General features: G+C 43.6%; 1 long non-coding RNA gene and 1 pseudogene across 1 annotated transcript; both read left to right on the top strand.

Moving 5' to 3' along the window:
• The first annotated feature begins 604 nt into the window (after nt 1-604).
• LOC118723126 lies at nt 605-20,605 on the top strand. Its single transcript, XR_006742206.1, has 3 exons — nt 605-785; nt 18,806-18,906; nt 19,684-20,605. It is a non-coding gene; the product is annotated as an uncharacterized LOC118723126 (long non-coding RNA).
• Nucleotides 20,606-21,866: 1,261 nt separating this feature from the next.
• On the top strand, nt 21,867-23,595 carry LOC123651040 (annotated as a pseudogene).
• Nucleotides 23,596-24,458: the final 863 nt, after the last annotated feature.

The following is a 24,458-nucleotide window of genomic DNA, read 5'->3' as shown; positions in this document are numbered from 1 at the left end:
CAGGCCATGTGTAAATGCCTGATAAGCACAGTATGAACTCATATCACCCTGTGAGTTGTGCACTCTCATTGTCTGTGCTTCATTTTATTTTTAAAAATATATTTTATTAATTTTTTACAGAGAGGAAGGGAGGGGAAGAGAGAGTTAGAAACATCGATGAGAGTGAAACATCAATCAGCTGCCTCCTCCTGCACATCTGCTACCAGGGATGTGCCCACAACCAAGGTACATGCCCTTGACTGGAATCAAACCTGGGACCCTTGAGTCCACAGGCCGATATTCTATCCACTGAGCCAAACCGGTTAGGGCTCATTGTCTGTGCTTTTGATGCAAAACGGAGACATGAGGAATCTGAGTAACTCGCTCAGTCAGGTCTGGTAACTAGCAGAGCCTGGATTTGGACCCAGGCAGCTCGGCTCCAGCTCACACCTACTCACTACCCAGCCCTGACGCCATCTGGAGTGAGGCTGAACAACAAACAGCTATTATGACCATAGTCGTTTAGTATTAAGTGCTTTTTATTTCCGTGGTGCTAAGCGTTAATTATTAGCATATTTGGATGCAACGTTGATCCTTTTTGTTCCTATTTTCTCCCACAGCCATGGCAACAAAGGGCCTTGTTCTCGCTACAGCAGTGTCCCGCCTTTGTCTGATCCAGCCCGGTGCGTCACTCTCTGTAAACAACAGCAACGTGTCCACCCAGCTGCCGGTCCCTGCCCCCACGAGAGCTCCAAGGGGAGCTGAGGCCTCTCCGACGGGAGCCGTGCTAGGAGAGCAGCGGACAGGTACAGATCTGCAGTCGGGGAGCAGGGCTCACAAAAGAGAGGTCATTCTTAATAAACCTGATTAATTTCTTTGAGTGGCAACACAGCACGCAGACGGGGGTGAAAGGAGGGACAGTAATTCATTCTGATTCCAAAGCACAGGAGCGGAGCTAAGACCAACGGAGATTCTATAGAGATGCTGCTGGCGTCTGGCGGGGTACTGCTCACGGTGACCTAGTGAAGGGGAAACCAGAGCAGGGACGGACCCCACGCTCTCTAATCAAGACCTGAATCTGAGCGGACACTGGCCTGTGAATTCCCTCCCAACGGCTTCCCGCCACCTAAAGATGATAACAATGTGGGTGGTAATGAAACAGAAACAGCTTCTTTTATTTGATACTGACTGTGGCTAGGGTACTTTGCAGAGAAGAAACTGAGGCAGAGAACTTAAAGAACCTGCTCAGTCACACAGTTTGTTTTAAAAAATATATATATTTTATTGATTTTTTACAGAGAGGAAGGGAGAGGGATAGAAAGTCAGAAACATCGATGAGAGAGAAACATCGACCAGCTGCCTCTTGCACACCCCCCACCGGGGATGTGCCCGCAACCAACGTACATGCCCTTGACCAGAATTGAACCCAGGACCTTTGAGTCTGCAGACCGACGCTCTATCCACTGAGCCAAAGTGGTTTTGGCAGTCACATGGTTATTAATGTACAACGGGGATTCCACCCCGGTCTGCTCTCCAAGGCCCTGTGCCCGCCCAGCTGTAGTTATAGTTCGTTTGTAACTGTTTAGTGGTGAGCTCACCCATGCTTCAGTTCCTACCTCCATGAGGAAGACTACTAGAGAAGGCACCGGGGAGGACCCCTAACCTCTGTTCCCCCCGAGAGGACTAGTCTGAGCCCATGGTATCAGCTCCATGCTCCTCGCCAGTAACGGGTTTAGGAATGGAGATACGCTCCGGTCTTGCCCGGTGAGGCGAAGGGGGCGTTGGTTGGGCGAGTTCTGGGAAAGGTTTTCTCCTCTGGGGGAGCCTGGGAGGCAGTGTCTCTTCTTCCCGGGAATGGTGTCCAGTCTGGCTGCGTCCTGCAGCTGTGGCCACTTTTGTGCTGACAGCCGACGACAGAGCCAACAGCAGTCTCTGCCACAGAGGGAGAAGGTATAGGTACAGGAGATGGGGTGGGGGTGAGAGAAAAGGAAAATGGGAAGAGATTCTCTATGAAAATGCCCTCTGCCCTCTGTGAGGCTAAATGGATTTGGGGGCTTTTGTTGATAGAGGCAAAGACAAAATAGTTGAATAGTTGATGACCTTTAATTTTGGCCTTTTTAACTTCAAAAGGCAATATTTGGCCTGGCTGGTGTGGCTCAGGGGCTGAACATCAACCTATGAACCAGGAGGTTATGGTTTGATTTCCAGGCAGGGCACATGCCTGGGTTGCAGGCTCAATCCCCAGTAGAGGCCATGTAGAAGGGAGATGATCAATGATTCTCTCTCATTATTGATGATTCTCTCTCTTTTTCTGAAAAGAAAAAAAAAATCCTGTCTAATAAAATAGTAATATGCAAATTAACCATCATCCCACCACACCCACCAGCCATGCCCCACCAGCCAATCAGGAGCGATTATGCAAATTAACACAACCAAGATGGAGAGAGCAGGAGGGCGGCTTGGGTTTTCCCGGCAATGGAGGAAACCAAGCTTTCCGCACACCTTGGTCAGCCTAGGCCTCTGCTTAAGGCCACAAAGTTTCAATTATAGAAGATAAGTCCCAAGAAAAATGGTGGCAGTCATGGAGCTGGAAAGAGTAGGCTAGGGTTTCCCCAGCGATGGAGGAAACCAAGCTTTCCACCTGCCCTGGCTGGCCTAGGCCTCCATTTCAGGCTACAAAGTTTCAATTTAGAAGATAAATATATCCCAAATACCAGGGCCTCCACTTGGGTTGCTGGGGGGCATGGCTGGCCTGAAAACTACCACAGGCCCCTCACCCAGGCTACCCTATGCCCCAAGGGAACCCCCACCTTGATCCAGGACACCCTTCAGGGCAAACCAGCTGGCCCCCACCCGTGCACCAGGCCTCTATCCTACCTAATAAAAGAGTAATATGCAAATTGACCATCACTCCAACACGCAAGATGGCTGCCCCCATGTGGACACAAAATGGCCACCACAAGATGGATAGCAGGGGAGGGCAGTTGGGAGGCACCAAGCCTGTAAGGGAGGGCAGTTGGGGGTGATTAAGCTTGCAGGGGAGGGCAGTTAGGGGTGACCAGGCCGGCAGAGGAGGAAAGTTAGGGGCAAACAGGTTGGCAGGGGAGCAGTTAGACATCAATCAGACTGGCAGGGGAGTGGTTAGGGGGTGATCAGTCTGGCAGGCAGAAGCGATTAGGGCCAATCAGGAAGGCAGGTAGGTGAGCAGTTGGGAGCTAGCAGTCCTGGATTGTGAGAGGGATGTCCTACTGCCCTGCCCATTTAGGGCAGTCGGACATCCCTCAAGGGGTCTCAGATTGGAGAGGGTGTAGGATGGGCTGATGGACACCCCCCTCCCTGTATACGAATTTCATGCACCAGTCCTCTAGTGTATATGTGTGTGTGAATATATATATATATATATATATATATATATATATTATATATGCAAACATTTTGTCAAAACATGAAATGACATGTAAGTCAACTTTATTGGCTTAAAAACTGGGTAAAAATCTACATATAAGCACTAACTGGTTTGGCTCAATGGATAGAGCACCGGCCTGTGGACTGAAAGGTCCCCACTTCGATTCCAGTCAAGGGCATGTACCTTGGTTGCAGGCCCATCCCTAGTTGGGGGGGGGGGGCGTGCAGGAGGCAGCTTATCGATGTTTCTCTCTCATTGATATTTCTATACCTTCCCCTTCCTCTCTGTAAAAAAAATCAATAAAATATGTATTTTTAAAAATCTACATATAAGATTTAAAAAATAAAAGCAAAACTTCTCTTGACCAAAATTTCACCATGATTTGATGATCCTTGCCTGCTTTACTTTTAAGGCAACTAATCCTTGGCAATGTGTAAAGAGCAAACGTAATTAATCTTTCCTTCTGCTGAAACCACTTGGCTAAACACAGTCTTACAAGGGCTGGGAGGATGCAACATCCATTGTTCCCTGTCGCAGCCGCAGCACAGAAGCAATGCCCGGCACACGCAAGTGTTTAAAATGTATTTGTTGAGTAAACAAATGAGTGAATAAATCTTTTTTGCTCATTATAATAATTAAAATGCTAAAAGTTGTTCGAGTTGCCTAAGTAGAAATGAATACATAACTAACACTATCTGCCAAAAAACACCCCCACCACAGAAATGTCTACATTATGTAGTATTAGTCTGACAAATGATGTGAACTACCGTATCATTGTTTGTTTGCTTGTATTTACATTTTCTTCACAAAAACATAATTTTTGTTTCACAACTGTGTGACCAGTTAGGGGTGTGGCAGGTTCTGTGGGTTCACTCAACATCTGTTGAGTCTCATTATGGTGTGTCTTCCTGGAATGCAGACACTACAAAGTTTAAAATGACATTTTCCAGATTCCTTTGCTGCTAGGGTTCTGAATGAGACTCACGTTCCCGGAAACAAATGCATCCACCTGAGGCCTGTGTACAAGTTGAGAGGGAGGGCTTGAGGCATGTTTAATGATGGTTTAGAGCGGTGGTTCTCAACCTTTCCAATGCCGCGACCCTTTAATCCAGTTCCTCATGTTGTGGTGACCCCCAACCATAAAATTATTTTCGTTGCTACTTCATAACTGTAATTTTGTAACTGTTAATGAATCGTAATGTAAATATTGAGAACCGCTATCAGGGTCGCCTAAGGCCATCGGAAAACACAGATATTTACATTACGATTCATAACAATAGCAAAATTACAATTATAAAGTAGCAATGAAAATAATTTTATGGCTGAAACCGGTTTGGCTCTGTGGATAGAGCATTGGCCTGTGGACTGAAGGGTCCCGGGTTCGATTCTGGTCAAGTGCATGTGCCTTGATTGCGGGCAGATCCCCAGTGGGGGGTGTACAAGAGGCAGCTGATCGATGATTCTCTCTCATCGATGTTTCTAACTCTCTATCCCTCTCTCTTCCTCTCTGTTAAAAATCAATAAGATATATTTTAAAAAAAAGAAAAAATAATTTCATGGTTGGGGTCACCACAACATGAGGAACCGTATTATAGAGTCGTGGCATTAGGAAGGTTGAGAACCGCTGCTTTAGAGGGAAGCAGTTTGGTCTGGAAGTAGCGGCAATGCATCCCTTATTTGGCAGGGAGCTTCCTGATGTGGAAGTGGGGCCATGATTTCAGAGCCAGTGGCTCCTAGTAGTCACACGCTGAATCAGCACGTGGACTTCTGCTCTTGGCGGGAGCAGGAGCCTTCTTCTCAGCCTGGGTCTGCAGTGAGGACTGGAGAGTTTTTCCTGGGAGATCGGCCTCGAGTCTTTTTCTCCAGCCCTTCTAACAGCATTGTGAGCCATTTAATGCCTTGCAATATATCCCTTTCTGTCCAAAAGATTAGGTGTTTTTTTTTCTCTGCCACTGACCCTAACCAAAGCAAAGGGCTGAAAATTACTATACAACTGACAACATGATTTATGACTACGTAGATCATTAGAATACAGAGTACTTTAATATTTATGAAATATCACATACTCCATTGTCTGGGAGATCCAGTTTCAAGCAAAAATATGTGCTCCCGCAACAATCCGTACATTGATTAAAAAAAAATAATCCTACCAAATTTGAATTCTATTGAAGTATTCTTCTGTTGTTTGCTAACGCTATTAGGGCTGTGGTTTGCATGCAACAGAATACTATTAGATTTAATCAAAAGAAAAATGAATTTATGTGAGAATGCAGATGCTCTCAGAGGCAAGGGCAAGGAGGCATCTGGACCCCAGGAATGGCCCGGAGCCAAGGACGATAGAGCCAGAGAGAGCACAGGAAGCCCTCTCGCCACCTCTCACCCTTGTTTCTCTCAGAATACATGCTTCCTTCTTCCTCAGGATTAATTTCCTCGGCATCCCAATTGGCAAAGTGAGGGGGGGAAAAAAAAGAAAGTGTCATTTCTACACATATATTCTTAGTTTAAAAGGACAGACAGACCTACTGAATCAGGAATTTCCTTGACTCAATTCCAGAATCTTAAGGAAAGATATGAGTAGCCCATCTCAGTCAAAGTTGTACAGCTCAAAGGATGCCATTCCTCTTGTTTTTTGTGTGTGTTTTTTTCCGAATCCCCTTGTTTTTTTAAGCAAAGGGCATCCCTGAGTGCAACATTCTGTGGTGAGTGATGCCCGCTGGAGCTGTACCACCATCCTGAGCCAACCAGCTGGAGTCCGGAGTCAGTGTCTTGGTGTGGGAGCCCGGCCATGGCTGCTTGGCTCCTGGAAACACTGCAGGTAGTGGGTGGCGACCCATAGGAAGGGGAGGTCACCATAGCTGAAGGAATTTTTGGGAACTCAGGAGACAAGCTCATTGATGCCCATTACAAAAATTACATACTGATTTCATTTTTTATTATCTAAAACTTTTTTTTATTGATTATGGTATCACATAATTGTCCTCATCCCCATTCCTATCCCAAACCCCTCCCTGCATATGCCCTCACCACCCCCCCGTTGTCCATGGCCACTGGCCAGGCCCATATGCATGCACACAAGTCCTTTGGTTGATCTCTTCCCCTTACCCCCATCCTCCCCTACTTTCCCTCTGAGGTTTGAGAGTCTGATCGCTGCTTCTTTTTCTCTGGGTCTGTTTTTGTTCATCAGTCTATGTTGTTCATCATTTCCTCTAGATGCGTGAGATCATGTGACCTAAGAAATACCCTTGTAAGAACCTAAACTGAGATAAGCCATAATGGTTATGCTGAGAGGCAAATGAATCAGTCTGTAGTAAGTTCCTTTCTGGGCCAACATTCTTTTGAGTCCCAATTTCAATGTCAAGTAGATCCTTATGTGTACATGTCAGCTATCTAAAACTTTTAACTAATTTTAGAGAGAGAAAGGAAGGGAAAGAGAGAGAGAGAGAGAGAGAGAGAGAGAGAGAGAGAGAGAGAGAGAGAGAGAGAAATTATATACTGATTTAAAATATATTAGACCAGGAGTCGGCAAACTATAGCCCACAGGCCCAATCCAGTCCGCCCAGTTTTTGTGAACAGTTTTATCGGCATACAACCACACCCATTTGCTGTGTGGCCTGTGACCCCTTTGTTCTGTCCTGGCAGAGCTGAGCAGGTGCAGCAGAGGTCATAGAGTCCATAAAGACTACAATATTTGCTATCTGGCCCTTTACAAAAAAGTTTGTTGACCCTGACCCTGTATTAGACCCCTGCTACTCAAAACGAGGGCCATGAGCTGGCAGTCAGCATCTCCTGGGAGCTGGTCAGGCCTCCACGCACAGGCCTTGGCAGGCCGTTTGGATGTTTATACTATTATTCGTGGGCCATTCAAAATTATCAACTTTAAAATTAGTCTACCATACCAGCATTTGGTCAAACATATAACTAACTACTCGTCCTTAACGCATGGCAGGTCCAGACCAAATAATTTCTCGGGCCACCCCAGCCCTGGCAGAACCACTGAATCAGAACCTGCATTTCTTGCTCCCTTGTGGCATTTTATTTGCACGTGGGTATACTTCTCTAGAAAAAGGACCGTAAGATTTTCTCTTCCTTTGTGTTTTGTCTTGCTTCTTTGTGGTCCACGATGCTGGCGGAAGCCATCAGTATAATGAAACTGATGAGAGAGGAGCAGGTTACTCTGACATTTTTGTAGACCTTCAAGTTGCACATCAAGTCTGGGGCTGATCACCGCACAGCATGAGGCTCATAATGACTTTCCCAGCTCTGTGATCAATGATTTCCAGTTCTCCAGTGGAACTGTGCTTCATTATCACAGCTGGAAACGGAACAATGGCTTTGGAACAGGGCCTGATAAGAATCTAGTGTCCACCTCTCTCGTTGGCATTGTTGATGCTCTTCAGAGCAACAGCCAGGACACTCATGCACACCATATGGTGGCACGGAAAGGTGGCAACAGAACCTGCTTTTGAACAAGATCCAGGGTGACTTGGAGGCACACTAAGGTTGGAGAAGCCCTATATTCAGTTCCTCAATAGAGACAATCAATATTATTGAAACTTTTATTTCACACAAGCCTTCTTTTGGGGTGCAATTTCTCAGGCACCTTAGACTAGTGTGCCACTCCCCCTGGGTTTGTAGTAGAGATTTTATTTTATTTTATTTTATTTTATTTTATTTTATTTTATTTTATTTTATTTTATTTTTTTACCATGTCAGGACAGAGTATCATTACCACCAGCCAGAATCAGCCCAGACAAAGGAATACTGACTAATTTCTTAGGGGCCTACTTACTAGTATTCATTCAATTATCACACATCTTTATTGAGGGAATACTCTGTGCCAACCATTGGACTACAAACGGTGAACGCATTGGCACAGTCTCAGCTCTCATAGTTTGTGGACCTTTCACACACCATCCCGTTTAAGTCTTCCTATAACCCATGAGGCAAGCACTTCAATTCACATCAGGAAACTGAGGCTCCAGATCGAATGCCAGAGAGTGGCAGAGCTGAACACCAAACTTTGTCTATCGCACCACAGTTTATGCTTTTTGCTATGCAGCACTGCTGGACATGATTCTGGGAGATTATCATCTAAATTGGGTTTACAGCCAGAGAGCCAGTGTTTTATAGATAAGAAACCGAGAATTCTTATCTCCAGCTTCCCAGTTACAGCCACGATGCTGCTGCAGGTTTGGGGCAGGCTGGAAACTAGAGGATCCGAGCCCCTCTCCTAAGACCTTCTCTTCAGAAGTGACAGACCTGCCACCTTTATGTGTGAGAGAGACAGATGATGACTCCGGTTCAATTATTCCTTCCGGGCACTTGGGACGAGGGATTCACCTGAGGCCCTAGGATAGGATGTGACAAGCACTGCCCCCGGGGAGAGAAGGGGTCAGGGCTAACGCTTCTTCTTCCACAGGACTCTCAGGATGGATCCCATCCCCTGGGTCACCCTGCCATTCTGGCCTTCCCCCCCACCTGTTCTGTGCATCCCCTCAACTGACTAGCCCTCCTTCCTCGCCTTGATCCTCAACCTTTCCATTGGACCCTCTTAAACTTTCATTCTGCAACCTACTAATAGACCTCTTCTCTATATTTAGATCCTTGACTGGAGGAGAGAAAGAAGTGGGGAGACGGAGGGGTGAGAAATGGGAGGTCTAGGATACAAATTGCATGATGGAGAGACATGTTGGGCTGGACTCCAGTAGAGAGGGTAGAGGATGAAGTTGAGGAAGTTGCTGGTTAGGGGAAGGAGGAAGGAAGTGCAGAGATGAAAGGCTGGAGGAAGAAAATGGAAGGAATGAGCCAAAACAACAACAACAACAACAACAACAACAACAACAAACACACCACACAAACATCAACACTATCATCCCCATTTCCATCTCAATAACATCAACCTTAGGAGATGGGTATTTTAAAAAATATATATATATTTTATTGATATTTTACAGAGAGGAAGAGAGAGGGATAGAGTTAGAAACATCAATAGAAACATTGATCAGCTGCCTCTTGCACACCCCCGACTGGGGATGTACCTGCAACCAAGGTACATGCCCTTGACCGGAATTGAACCTGGGACCTTTTAGACCGCAGATTGACGCCCTATCCACTGAGCCAAATCAGTTTTGGCAAGATAGGTATTTTATTAACTCCAATTTGTATTTGAGGTAACTGAGAAGTATAGGGGTTGGGCCCATTGTTGCCGGTCACCTGGCTGTGTAAGTGGTGGAGCCAAGATCAAAACAGCGGCAGGCTGGCTTCAAAGTCCATGAAGTTTCATAAGGGCACCTCACTGAAAACAAGAAGACACGTTTCTCTTTAATATGATGCCTCTGGTCCTGGCTGGCCTGCTTTTGTTCATTCAAGCAACACATTTTCATTTTATTAATAAGCAGATATTAATAAACAATTATCTCAGTTCATCTACACAACCTAAATCAAAGCATCCAACATAAGCAGGGTTTTTGTGTGTGTTTTTTAAAAGGAAAACTGCCAGAATTAAAATCTAAATCTAATAAATTGTTGGATTTTTTTCCCCTCAGTTCATTTCTGGTTGGAACCAAGGAAGAATTTAGTCTGGGTTTGTTACAGCATCTGTGTGTTCATTTTATTATCACTAGTAAATAGTTCCAAATCTAAAGCTAGAACAGGCACACCTCATTTAAATGCACTTGGCTTTATTGCACTTCCCAGATGTTTCTTTTTTTATGAATAGAAGGTAAGACCCTCTCCCAGCAAAAAAGATTACAACGGCCTTTATTGTGAGACTCGCTTTATTGTGAGACTTGCTTTTTTGAGGTCAATGGACACCTAAACCAGCACTATCTCCAAGGTATGCCTGCACAAGGTTTCTTGGAAGGCGGTGAGGATTAATCAATTAAAGTGTAAGGAGGACTTGCAATAATTCAGCTCATTCAGCGACATTTAGTGAGCAGGTCCGGTGTGTTGCAAGTAAGAAGGCATCGACTGAGCTGAGCTACTCAAAGTGGGCTAGTCAGACCTGCAATAGAAAGGCTCCAGGAGAGTGTGACAAACTAAGAGGAAGCTGGAGCAAAGGGCGAGAGGAGGGAGCATGGACGGTGCCTGGGACCTGAGGGAGGCTTTGCGAAGCTGCACAAGAAGGGGCCTCTGTCTTAATTTGGGTCCCTAAGTGGAGTCTGAGGCAAGTGGGAGCAGTTCATGTGAGGTGATCCCAAGAAGTCTGGGGAGGAAGTAGGAGGGCAAGAGCCAATAAAGGGTACAGTAACGAGAGGATTACAGCAGTGGGCAACGGGGCTTCACCTGCTGGACATCCTCTGAGGAAATGTGTAGAATGTTCCTCCTGATGAGGATGCAGCTGGAGTGTTTTTCACCACCTGCCACCCACATTGGTTGAGGATTACTCCTGCAGGCGCGAATTCTCAAGCACCTCAGCCTGCCTCACCTATGGCAGGACAAGAGTCCTGCAGCCAGATAAAGCCTTCAAGCCAAGAGATGCAGGTGTTGGAGGCATAAGCCATCCCAGTCTCTAGAAGCTGCAGGTGTCTCTAAGCTGGGCACCAATATTATCTGTTCTACCTCCAGTAACTATTTGATGAAAGAATAATGATGGGTCAGAAAATGAAGTGACATTTGAGGGCCGGGGAGCTGAGGTTGAATGTGGCAGGGCCAGGGTGGCATAGGCAGGCCAGGCTCTGTAAGGGAAAGACATTTTAGGGTCAGATGAACATGGATTCAGTATCAGCTCTATCATTCCTGAGTGACCTTAAACATGACATTTGTAAAAATACATGTTTTTAAATTGATTTCAGAGAGGAAGGGAGAAGGAGAGAGAGATGGAAACATCAATGATAAGAGATAACCATTGATTGGCTGCCTCCTGCATGCCCCCTACTCAGGGTCCTGCCCAATGGCTGATGCTCTATCCACTGAGCCAAACCAGCTGGGGTGCTTCTAGTGTCTTTAAGTAACAAAACACAGTTTCCACAGGCATTTGAATTTGACTTTCTATATCATGGGGTGCTTTTTTGAGTTCTTTGGAGACTCTGCCATAATGGAGATCCCTTCAGAATGGGTATTTATCTAATGTGGGTAAAAGCATCTTTTCCAGCCAGTCTAATGACTCCTGCCTTCTTCAGCCCTAGGCATCTGAGTTCTTTCACTCCTTGGGGGTCCTTCTTGGACAGGCTCTGCAATGGTCCCAAAGCAGCTCATGCATCCTTGGCTCTGACTAACTCAGAGAGCACAGGCCCATTCTAACAAGACTTCCATACCTCTCCTCTTTTTGTCTCCATCTCCCAATCCTTTAGTTACCCAATGTGGTGTGAATTCAAATCTGGTGGACTAGTATTAGAAAATCTCATTTGCAAGTCTTGCATAGTAATTTTCCATCTGAATTTGGAATGAAACTGAAATACAATAGTTCAATTTTAACATCTGTCTCACATTCATAAATATACTATAGCTTATTTATCCAGTTTCCTGATGATGAACATTTATATTTTTTCTAATTTTCTACTGCCATGAATAATGCCTCAAGGAATAGTCTTATCTTCTTTTAGGTATTCATATCTCCTCATGCACATGTACATATATATGCAATTTTATTTTGCATATATATCTAAAAGTATAATTGTTTCATCAGAGGATATATGTCTTTATTTTTACTAGATATTGTCAAATTGCTCTCCTAAGTGATTTTGTAAGATTTTACTCTCTGTAGCAATGTATGAGAGGTCCATTTTTTCCACATCTTCTCCAAAACTTGCTATTGCTAGACTTTCACATTTTAGCTAATTTTATTTGTATTTAAAAAAGTGTTTATTGATTTCAGAGAGGGAGAGAGAGATATAGAACCATTAATGATAAGAATCATTGATTGGCTGCCTCCTGCACTACCCCTCCCTACCTGAGAGCAAGCCCAAAACCCAGTTCGGAATTGAACCCAGGACCCTTCAAAGTCCACTGAGGGGTGTACCATTGAACCAAACTGGCTAGGGCTGATTTGCATTTTTATTTTCAAATTTATTAATCTTTTGTATTATGGTTAGAACTTTTGGAGTCTTGTTTAAGAGCTCTAAGCACTATTCTGAGGTCAAAAATATTATCCTATATTGTTTTCTAAAAGATTTATATGCTTTTTTGCATATCAAGTCTTTGATCTCCCTGGGGCTGGGTTTTGTAAATGACATGAATAGGGATCTATTTCCCCCCCCATATGGGTAACTAATTGCCCCCAAATTAAATATTGAATAATGTATCATTTTCCCTCTGCTTTGTAAGGCCACCTTGCTACATATCAATTTTCCATTTAGGTGTAGATCTGCTTCTGGGCTTTTTATTATATTTCCTTGTAGACATTTAATAAATAAATTTTAAAAAATAAATCTTTATTGTTCAGATTATTACAGTTGTTCCTATTTTTTCTCCCCATAGCTCCCTTCCACGCGGTTCCCACCTCACCCTCTGCCCTTAATCCCCCCATCCCCCCAACAGTACTCATCCATAGGTGTACGATTTTTGTCCAGTCTCTTCCCGCACCACCCACATCCCTTTCCCCTGAGGATTGTCAGTCCATTCCCTTTCTATGTCCATGATTCTATTATATTCACCAGTTTATTCTGTTCATCAGATTTTTTACTCACTTGATTTTTAGATTCACTTGTTGATAGATATGTATTTGTTGTTCATATTTTTATCTTTACCTTTTTCTTCTTTTTCCTCTTCTTAAAGAATACCTTTTAGCATTTCATATAATATTTTTTTGGCAGTGATTAACTCCTTTAGCTTTTTCTTACCTGTGAAGGTCTTTAGTTGACCTTCAATTCTGAATGATAACTTTGCTGGGTAGAGTAATCTTGTTTGTAGGTTCTTGCTATTCATCACTTTGAATATTTCTTGCCACTCTCATCTGGCCTGCATAGTTTCTCTTGAGAAATCAGCTGACAATCATATGAGTGTTCCTTTGTAGGTAACTAATTGTTTTTCTCTTGCTGCTTTTAATATTCTTTCTTTGTCTTTTGCTCTTGGCATTTTAATTATGATGTGTCTTGGTGTGGTCCTCTTTGGATTCCTTTTGTTTGGGATTCTCTGCACTTCCTGGACTTGTATGTGTAATTCTTTCACCAGGTGGGAGAAGTTTTCTGTCATTATTTCTTCAAATAGGTTTTCAGTATCTTGTTCTCTCTCTTCTCCTGGCACCCCCATAATTCTGATGTTGGTATGCTTGAAGTTGTCTCAGAGGCTCCTTACGCTATCTTCATATTTTTGAATTATTTTTTCCCCCCCAGTTGGGTGTTTTTTGCTTCTTTGTATTTCAAATCTTTGACTTGATTCTTGAAATCCTTTAGTCTTCTGTTGAATCTCTCTATATTATTCTTTATTTCAGTCAGTGTATGCTTAATTTCTAGTTGGTCCTTTTTCATATCCTCGAGGGTCTCACTAAATTTATCGGCCTTTTCTAGAAAATTCTTGAAACAAACTTATAACCATGGTTTTTGAACTCCATATCCAGTTGTTTGCTTTCCTCCATTTCTTTCATTTGTGACCTGTTTCTTTGTCTCTGCATTTTGGCTGCTTCCCTGAGTTGATAGAGTGGCTTTGTGTGCTAGGTGTGCTATAGGGCCCAGTGGCTCAGCCTCCCCCAGTTACCTGAGGTGGATATTCTTGGTGCACCCCTTTGTGGGCTGTGTGCAATCTTGTTGTAGTTAAGCCTTGATTGTTGTTGGTATCACTGGGAGGAATTGACCTCTAGGCGGATTGGCTGTGAGGATCTGCTGTGTTTACGATGGGAGAACTTCTGTGCTAGAGACACCCTTATGAGGCAAGACTTGCTTCAGTGGTGCTTTGGTGCTCACTGAGTCTGTCCCCCTGAGTTGTAATCTGGATGGTCCCAATCTGACCAATGGATACACTGGTTCTTGGATCTCCAAGGAGGTGCTAATTTAGCCTTTGCTTGAGGCCACCCAGCAGGAGTTACAGAGATATCTGCAGATTCCTCTTCTTTGTTTTGAGTTTTAAGGTGCCCAGATGAGGCCCATCTGTGAAGCAATGGATGTTCTGGGTCTCTCTGACTCAGCTGCAGTTTGATAAGTAATTTTAGATTTCAAAGGACCAGGCATTCATATGCAAAAACCTCTGTGCACAGCTTGCGTGGGGTGGGGTCTCTGGAAATCAACAGGGCGAAGTAAATACCAATGGCTGACCATCAGCTCTGCCCTAAGAGGCCTCTGGGTCTCAGTGTCCCTCAGTAATCACTGCTAGCATCTCTAAGAGAACACTGCCCTCGAGTTCCACCCACTACCAGACAGTCCAATTTCTCCCTGTATGAGTCTGAGTCCCAGAGTCTTGCCTGGAACTGGAGTTCAGAGCAATCAGGAGCTTGTGTCTCCCTCTGGATTGAAAAAGACAGCCATGTTCTCAGTTGCCAGCCCTTCCTGTGCGTGTGCCTCCGTACCTCTGCACTTTACTTCTGCAGCTTCTCCGAGTCTCAGTGTGCTTTTCTCTTTCCTTCTAGTTGTAGAATTTCCACTCAGCCAGCCTTCCTGTGGTTCTATCAATAGATGATGTCCATTTTGTCTTTTATTTGTAGTTTTGAAATGGTTGTGCGAAGCAGCAATTTCAGGTGTTTATCTATGCTAGCATCTTGGTTTCTCTTTTAAGTCCTTACCTAACTAGACTCCTTGGCATTGGAGCCAGCTGACCTTCTTCTAAACAGTATATTCTTCCCCACTAGATTGTTAGTTCCTGAAGGTAGAGACCATATATGATTCAACTTTGCAGCATCCTCCTCCTGCCACTCAGCATAGTGCCTGACAGTCAGACTGAAGTTCCTGAGAAAATGTTTGTGACTGAACTGTACTTCCATTGTGTTCCCATGACATTTAGAACAATTGTTATCTCTTACCATAATTATTTTTTAAAATATATTTTATTGATTTTTTTATAGAGAGGAAGGAAAAGGGATAGGGAATTAGAAACATCAATGGGAGAGAAATATCGATCAGCTGCCTCCTGCACACCTCCTACTGGTGATGTGCCCACAACCAAGTTACATGCCCTTGACCAGAATCGAACCTAGGACCCTTCAGTCCGCAGGCCAACGTTCCATCCACTGAACCAAACTGGTTAGGGATCTTACCATAATTATTAGTGAAAATGCCTGTCATGCCACCGGGGAGGTGAGCTCCAGGAAGACAGTCTGAGTCTGATCATCCTACAGGCCCGGCATTTGGAATACAATATATGCTTAATAACTAATTATTGGATGGATGTTCAGAGCAGGAACATTTAAAATGGAATTGCTTTTTTCATGACTCTTCAACCAAATACCAGCCAAACCTTTCTAAGGGAAGTTTGGTCTTTGTCAGGAAGGTGTTACCCAATCTACTTAAGTACAGAAAAAAAAATACATGGCTGATAATGGCACAAAAGTGACTAAAGAGGTAATGTGAACATCACTGGATGAAAAATTTAAAGCTAACTTATTTCTCATAAATATTACAAAATAGGCACCAGCTTCCCTCAGCCAGCCACAGTAATATACAAATGGATAGCATTCATCCTGTGCTAAAGCATTGCCACTCAGAAAAAGTAAGACAGGTAACTGAGACATTGCAAAATCCAGCAACGGGAATCAGGAGGGCTCTAAGAATCAGCCTAAAGGAGACTGAGGGCCCAGCACCAAAAGAAGGAGAGGCGGGGCATGCGTGGAGAGAGAAGAGGGGAGGGGTGACGTAAGATTAAGGAAAAGAAAGTCTGGCAATTAGGAGAGAAAGGAAGTAGTTTGACATTGGAAAGTGCCTGGCAAGGAAGATGAGAACCTGGCGGGGAAAGGACAGGTGACGCATCAATTACCACAGATCTCCCCCGCTGGTGTCTGGGCTTTGGAAGCAAGTTAATGAGGTTTGGATTTAATAAATATTAAAATTCTGAGAACACTTAAGAACTGCCAAGGGAGGCTGTGCAGCAATCATCACATGAGTAGATTTCTAAGGCCAGACTAGGCGCCCATCTATTATGGATGGTTTGAGACCAACACATCCATCCTTCTGCCACAGAGGAAATGTAATGGCCCTTGGGCCTTCCTCCCAAACTTCAGGAAGGCTGGGGTAGGTGGGAAGTGAGGTTAAATGGTGCTAACTCTCATTCTGCTATTTCATCACAGACTCCCTGCTGTTCACTCAGGTGTAATTGACAAATATTGTCTCTAAACAAAGGAAGAGATTTTATTATCTTTTTATGTACATGGCTGTCCAACCTTTATCCACCTTTATATATAGTGAATGCTTTACATTTACATACCTCTACACACAGTAAAATTCTATTTAATAAGCTGGTTTAAAATCTGCAATAACTTGAACAGTGGCAACTCTCCACTTCGTCTTGGGGAATGTGTCTGTACATGCCTCAGACCACTAGACCTCTGGAAAGTTCATCAGTGTAACAGTCTCCTTGAATTTTATGGTGTTTATTTCCCACCTTTAGCATGGCGTGTGTCTTACAAAGTCACCTAGGGGATTTGCTAAGTAACTTCTTGTTTGTAACTTCTCTTTAGGTACAGTCATCAAGATAAGAGTGAACCAACTATCTTTGGAAGCTTCTTAGGTGATGTGGAAAGGTGATATGATCAAATTCTCTACAGTCTGGATTGCAACAGCGTTAGAGAGTGTCACAGACTTGAGGCAAGATGTGAAGGTGTACCTGCAAGTAAAAGTGCACTGCTCTGGTACTCTTTGCACATGTGCACACACATGAACCCCCCCCCACACACACACACATACATGCACACAGAGAAGCGATAGCGAGTGGGCTTATTGGCTTTGGGAAGAGTAGCAGAGGTGAGGTGTCCTCTCAGGGTAAATGGGACATTATGATGATGTGACGTTCATCACTTCATTAAGGTTGTGTTTGCCAGATTTCGCCACTGTACGTTACTGGTTTCCCCTTTTCCCGCTCTAATTTTTCATAGAGAGTTAATTAGTACAGCCCAGTGGTCAGCACACTGCGGCTTGCGAGCCTTGGTTTGCTACTCTGTTGAGTAATTGAGTTTGCCAACCACTGGGATAGCCTACTCTCAGAGGGGAGAGGGCAGGATTTAAGCTACATGCCCTAAATGTGGGATGTAATTCTACATACATTATCAGGAATTCTTCTGAAAGAAAGATGCACTACTGTTTTAACTATATTTTTAACACACAAAGTTTCTGTGAAGGGCTGATCTTCACTCATTTTTTATTTTATAGTTTTCCGGAGGATATGCGAGTGACCTTTAAATCATGTTTCAATTAAAAAATTAATTTGATAATTGCTTAGAATTTCATTTACCAGTACATTAATGGGGGAAGAACTGACATCTAGGTATATGGTACTTGGCTCCTTTTAGTCAACTCTCCCTTTATATCGCTAGGAATTATTATTATTATTATTATTATTATTATTATTATTATTATTTACAGAGAGGAAGAGAGTGTTAGAAACATTGATGAGAGAGAATCACCTATCAGCCACCTCCTGCACACCCCCTACTGGGGATGTGCCCGCAACCAAGGTACATGCCCTTGACCGGAATTGAACCCGGGACCCTTCAGTCCGCAGACCAACGTTCCATCCACTAAGCTAAACCGGTTTCGGCTCACCAGGAATTCTTATGTGCTGATAACTAAATTCTGGAAGCACAAAGGAGATATGCAAGGATCTGTTTTGTAGTCAGACACCGCAGTCCTGAGGCTAAGAAGACTGAAGTAATGTCTGGGCCGCCCCAGGGAAGACACCTGTCAGAGATAAGCTTGAGGTTGCTACAGAATGTTGCTACATCAAAGTAAAAAAAATATAGCAAACAAGATTACAAAATCCAGAATGAGGTTTGGGGGAAAGGCTGACAAAAACCATGCATTCCTTGAGGTCAAGGCCCAGGTTTGATTCCTCTTTGTGCCTCCACTAGTAGCACACATTGGTACATTTGAGCAGTTGTTGAATATATGAATTAATCAGTGACTAAATATTCCCAAAGTTTTGGCCTGAAACACTTGACCACACCAAGATGCATTCTGATAATCATTATGATTCACCTGCATCCATGGGTGATGCATTATACATGCTGATGTTATTTGAATGACTTGCCACTAGGTTTTTATTAGTGTCAATAATATTTCACATTCAAGTTGAGATTATGACAGAATCACTAAAAGTGACAAATATAACAACATAGAATACATGCTGACTATCAGTCAATCACAATGAAATATAACTCCATAGAATGTTATGTTTAGAAAACAGAATATAAAACAATATCCAGGCCATGATTATAGTGGTAAAATAAAGTTTGCACCTGTAGCAAGTATATATTGCTTATGCTCTAGGCATTTCTTCTTCTTCTTCTTCTTCTTCTTTTTTTTTTTTTTTTTTTTTTTACTAAGAGACATGTATTTTGTTTTTAAGGAAACCTCTCCTCACCAGTGTTCAGCCATGTGTGTGGGTCCTGATAATCCAAGTCAATCTGAACTACAGCTCCATGGCCCTGGTGGTTGGTTCAGGGATGGGTAAGTGTTTTGCTAGGGCTTGATGAGGTGTGAGGATGGGGATCTAGAACTTCTGCAGCTGTTTTGCTACCACACTGATAAGGCCGCCATGTGGAGCCTTGAAGATAAAGCAGCACAGTGAGGAAGAACATAATACAATAGATTTAAAGGCTTGGTATTTACTTGGGCTGTTGGGTCAAGCCACATCTGAAGCTAGGCTTTTCAGTAATTCCTTTACTGTTTAGTTATTTGCAAGTGAAATACCTAATGGATACACAGGCAAAGGACCTGAAAAAAGGGGGGCAGGGGATGAAAAGAGTTTTGATTTGTTATGGCGGTGAGATAGAGTAATTTTTTCTTTCTCTGATTTCTATTAATGTTTATATGATTCATAGTTGGTGAGGATTTCTGGATGTTGAAAATATCTCAAAAGACTGAAGACCTCAATAGGCATAGTATTACAGATGATGTGTTTTTATAGTATAGCATCCACTGTAAATACTATGACGGTTCTCCAATTCTCTTCTGTATTAAGCATGAACTAGTAGATGGCTCAGTGGTAGACCATGTGCTCTCAGAATAGAAGTAAGGCCAGTTCACAATTCCTATATATTCCCATATAAATATACAGCTACTAGTGGTCTAGTATGCAGCACTTTTCAAATCTTACTAGAAAAGATAAGAATTAAATCTGGGATGATCAGTTTTACCTAGTGTCAGTACACTGGAAGAACAGAAGGAGACTGCACAACAACCAGTTCAGAAGTAATCCTACTTCTTTCTTCATTTTCCTCTCAGATCCCTGTGCCACTGCCACCTCTCCTGACACCAACCCCAGCTCTCAGCAGGTTAGGGCTGAGCCTCCCTCTCCAGTGTCCTTGTTCGTAAAGTAGAATGCAAGGTGATCCCTGATCTCCATCTGTTGTCAGAGAGCTGCCTTTCCAAGATCCTTTTGGTGTCTGACTACATAGGAGAAGAGGGAGAATACAAGAAAGAAGAAACACTCCAGGGACACAAAGAGGACTGAAAGGTGTCAAGAGCCTCTTTAAGTAGAAATGTTTAAAGTGAAGGAGACTAGGAAATGGCAAGAATACTTGAAGTCTTCCCAAAGACTAAACAGTTTATAAAGGTACCACAAACATCCTTGAAATGTTATTGCATTTTGTTAACACTGTCCCAAAAGTGCAGTATAGCAGTAGGTAAATTCAACCAACAGAAGAAAACTTAGGAGTGAAGAAAAGACAAGACCTTGTACTTTCACTCACTCACTTTGTGTGTGGACATTAGCATGCCTTTTGGAGAGCTAGGAGCAGAGGGCTGTGTGTCCATCTCCTTTATGGCCGTCACACTGAGCATTGTGAGGTTACATATTTGAGTTTGACCCTATCAATTTGATTCCACCAACAAAGCCTTTATCATTTCTCAATGAATCAATATTTCTATTAATATTTGTGTTTAAAACTGTTAAATAATTAGGCCCTATACAAAAACCACACAGCAAAACCCTGCACTCTATTTGAACTAAAACTCACTAAAATAGTTAATAGTTTTTGTCATAGAATTTGGAGAACTGTGAAAATGTGAGGTTTCTTCTGGTTGTTTATAAAATTCAATGTTTTAAAATTTAAAAAATAATTGATTTAGAGAGAGAGTGAGGAAGGGAGAGGGACAGAGAGAAACACCAATGTGAGAGTGAAACATTAATCAGCTGCCTCCTACAGACTCCCTACCAGGGATCGTGCCTGCAACCTGGGCATAAGCCGTGGAAACCTTTCAGTGCACAGGTTGACCAACTGAGCTATACCAGCCAGAGCTGAAGTTTTATTTATTACTATTCGATAGTGGCCTGGTGCACGTAATTAGTGCACAGGGGAGGAGGGGATGTCCCTCAGCCCAGCCTGCACTCTCTGAAATTTGGGACCCCTTGGGGGATGTCCAACTGCTGGTTTAGGCCTGATCCTGGGATAAGGCCTAAACCGGCAGTTGGACTCCCCTCTCGCAATCTGGGACTGCTGGCTCTTAACTGCTCACCTGCCTACCTGCCTGATCGCTCTTAACCACTCTGCCTGCTGGCCTGCTTGTCCCCAACTGCCCCTTCCCCCCCGCTGGCCTTCTCGCCCCCAACTGCCCTCCCCCCCGCTGCCAGCTTGCTCACCCCCAATGCCCTCCCCAATAGCCTGATCATCTTCAACTTCTCTCCCCTCCTGGCCTGATCGCCCCTAACTGTCTCTGCCTTGGCCCCATCACCATGGCTTTGTTTGGAAGGATGTCCAGAAGGTCTCCCAGAAGGTGTCCCAGTCTCATTAGTATAGGTTATTTTTTTCACCTTTAGCTGTGTATTTTCCCCCTTAATTGATTAAGGTATTGCATATGTATCTTTATGCTCCCATTGCCTCCCTGAAGTTTTATGTTTTTAACAGCATAATCATATCATATACAATAGATTATGCCTCCACTCCATCCCTTCAACATCCGGATTTCCCCCCTCAAAACTGCACATAACAGCACTTTAGATTTTACTTGGGTATTTTACGAGCTTTTTCTTGAGTGCTCATTTTGTCCATTTCTTGACTTCTGAGTATTCAGTCTGCTGAGGGATATGGTATATGTCCATACAAACTGACAGAGATAAGAACCCTATGCTGTCTTAGCCCAGGAGAGGGAAGGCTTTCTAGGCCAGGAGAGAATAAATGGGAATTACTCACACAAGAAAGGGAAGAAGGGCTTTTTGAGTCAGAGGAAGCAGCATGTACAAGACTTGAAAATAAAGTTCATAGAACTCCTGGGGACCTATTGCTAATTTAGCAAAGCCAGATCATAGCTGGGGGAGTGGGGACAGGGTGAGTCAAGAGGTAGTGGCAAGAATAGAATTTTTCTTACATTTTTTAAACTGTACAAAATTATTTAATTGGTCATTAAAACTATATATATATATATATATATATATATATATATATATATATATATTGTTTTAAAAAACAATGGAATGGAATAAAAAATACCAGAATGCTTTATATGCAGTAAGGGTAAGTATTGGTATGTAAATGTATTACTTTACAGTTATAATAGAGGCTCGGTGCATGAAACTCATGCACGGGGATGTGTGTCCCTCAGCCTAGCCTGCACCCTATTCAATCTGGAACCCCTCAAGAGATGTCCGACTGCCCTTTTAGGTGGGATCAGACCTAAATGGGCAGTAGGACATCTCTCTCACAATCCAGGATTGCTGGCTCCCAACTGCTCCCTGCCTGCCTGATTGCCCCTAACCACTTCTGCCTCCTAGCCTGATCACCCCTTAACCACTCCCCTGCCAGCCTGACTGATTCCTAACTGCTCCCCTGCCAGGCTGTTTGTCCCTAACTGCCCACCCCTGCAGGCCTGGATCCCCCCACAACTGCTGGTCTGATCGCCCACAACTGCCCTCCCTTGCAGACCTGGTTCCTCCCAACTGCCCTCCCCTGCTGGCCATCTTGTTTCCACATAGGGGCAGCCATATTTAACCACATGGGGGCAGAGATTTTGTGTGTTGGAGAGATGGTCAAATTGCATAATACTCTCTTTTTAGATAGGATAGAGACCTGGTGCACGGGTGGGGGCCAGCTGGTTTGCACTGAAGGGTGTCCCGGATCAGGGTGGGGATTCCCTTTGGGATGAGGAGGCCTGGCGGAGGGTCCTGTGGTGGTTTGTAGGCTGGCCACCCCCCCCCCCCAGTGACCCAAGATAAAATTATAGAAGATAAATAAATCCCTGGTATCTGGGATTTATTTATCTTCTATAATTGAAACTTTGTAGCCTTAAGTGGAGGCCTAGGCCAGCCAGGGTGTGCAGAAAGCTTGGCTTTCTCCATTGCTGGGGAAACCCAAGCCTCCTGCTCATTCTGTGGCCACAGCCATCTTGGTTGGGTTAATTTGCATATTTGCTCCTGATTGCCTGGTGGGTGTGGCTTGCAGGTATAGCTGAGTGATGGTTAATTTGCATATTGATCTTTTATTATATAGGATATGTATGTGTATATATGTATACTAGGTCATGATATAAAATGTATTTCTTACTATGGGACATGGTCCAAAAAGTTTGAAAGTCACTGTTTATGGTATAGAACATTTTATTTACAGTCTACAAGGTGAATAGCCTTTAAGTATTCCAGTTTTATTAAATGCCCTCTCCCCAATTTTTGCCACTTACTCATTACTTGGATATTTATCCAGTGCATATTTTATGCCCAGTGCTAAGAAAATCCTTGAAAGGAATGCACAGTCTATGGGAGGCAGACAAGTAAAGAGATAATAACTCCTGTTTATAACAGTCCTTAAAGTATATTTGTGAACCACCTACTTTTGAATTCCTAGGGGGAAATGCTTATTAAAACACAGGTAAGAGTTGCTCTTCCTTAGGCGGAGGCCGTGTCAGGACAAGAGGATCCTGTGCAGCAGGAAATTCACCAGCTCTGGGCGTACGGAACCGGGAGTTCACTGAAGTCATCACCAGCAGCATCAAGAAAATTTCAGACTTTCCCGACATGTTCGATATATCTTGTCATTCAAGACTCACAGCACTAAATGAGAAATTGACAGCCCTTGAACAGAATAGAGGACACTGAAGCACAGGTAACAAAAGGTGAGACTCTCACCTAGAACTGTGCCAGCTGCTGCTGGGATGTTGCTTTTCCCACATAGAACTCAGGTCTATGTGGGAAACGGTCCCAGTAGCCTTCACTCTTTTGTGTGTGTTTTTTTTGTGTTTTTTTAATATATATATATTTTATTGGTTTTGTACAGAGAAGAAGGGAGAGAGATAGAGAGTTAGAAACATCAATGAGAGTCATCGATCAGCTGCCTCCTGCACACCCCCCACTGGGGATATGCCCGCAACCAAGGTACATGCCCTTGACTAGAATTGAACCTGGGTCCCTTTAGTCCCCAAGCCGACGCTCTATCCATTGAGCCAAACCGGTTTCGGCTTGTGTTTTGTTTTGTTTTGTTTTTGTTAATCCCCACCAGAGGATATTTTCCCATTAATTTTTAGGGATAGTGAAAGAGAGAGGGAAAACAGCCGAAACCGGTTTGGCTCAGTGGATGGAGCATCGGCCTGCAGACTGAAAGGTCCCAGGTTCGATTCCGGTCAAGGGCATGTACTTTGGTTACAGACACATCCCCGGTGGGGGGTGTGCAAGAGGCAGCTGATGGATGATTCTCTCTCATCCATGTTTCTAACTCTCTATCCCTCTCTCTTCCTCTCTGCAAAAAATCAATAAAATATATTAAAAAAAAAAAAAAAAGAGAGAGAGGGAAAACAGAGAGAAACGTCAATGTGAGAGAAACACATCTATTGGTTGCCTCCTGCAAGAGCCCTGACCAGGGCCCATACTGGGGAGGAGGCTGCAACCAAGGTATGTGTCTTTGACCCCGAAACTAAGCTTGGGACCCGTTGAACCAAAGGCCCAAGCTCTAACCACTAGGGTGCCTTCAACACTTTAAAGAGCAACAGGGCTTATTCTTGTTTTTCTTTCTTAAAAAATGTGGCCTTAGGGCTCTGCCATGTTCATCTGGCAGTGTGATAGGGTATGTGGGGAG

The sequence above is a fragment of the Pipistrellus kuhlii genome, unplaced genomic scaffold (assembly GCF_014108245.1).
Source record: "Pipistrellus kuhlii isolate mPipKuh1 unplaced genomic scaffold, mPipKuh1.p scaffold_m20_p_2, whole genome shotgun sequence".
Lineage (NCBI taxonomy): Eukaryota > Metazoa > Chordata > Mammalia > Chiroptera > Vespertilionidae > Pipistrellus > Pipistrellus kuhlii.
The sequence above is the reverse complement of the archived record's forward strand: the minus strand, read 5'-3'. Positions and strand labels throughout refer to the sequence as shown.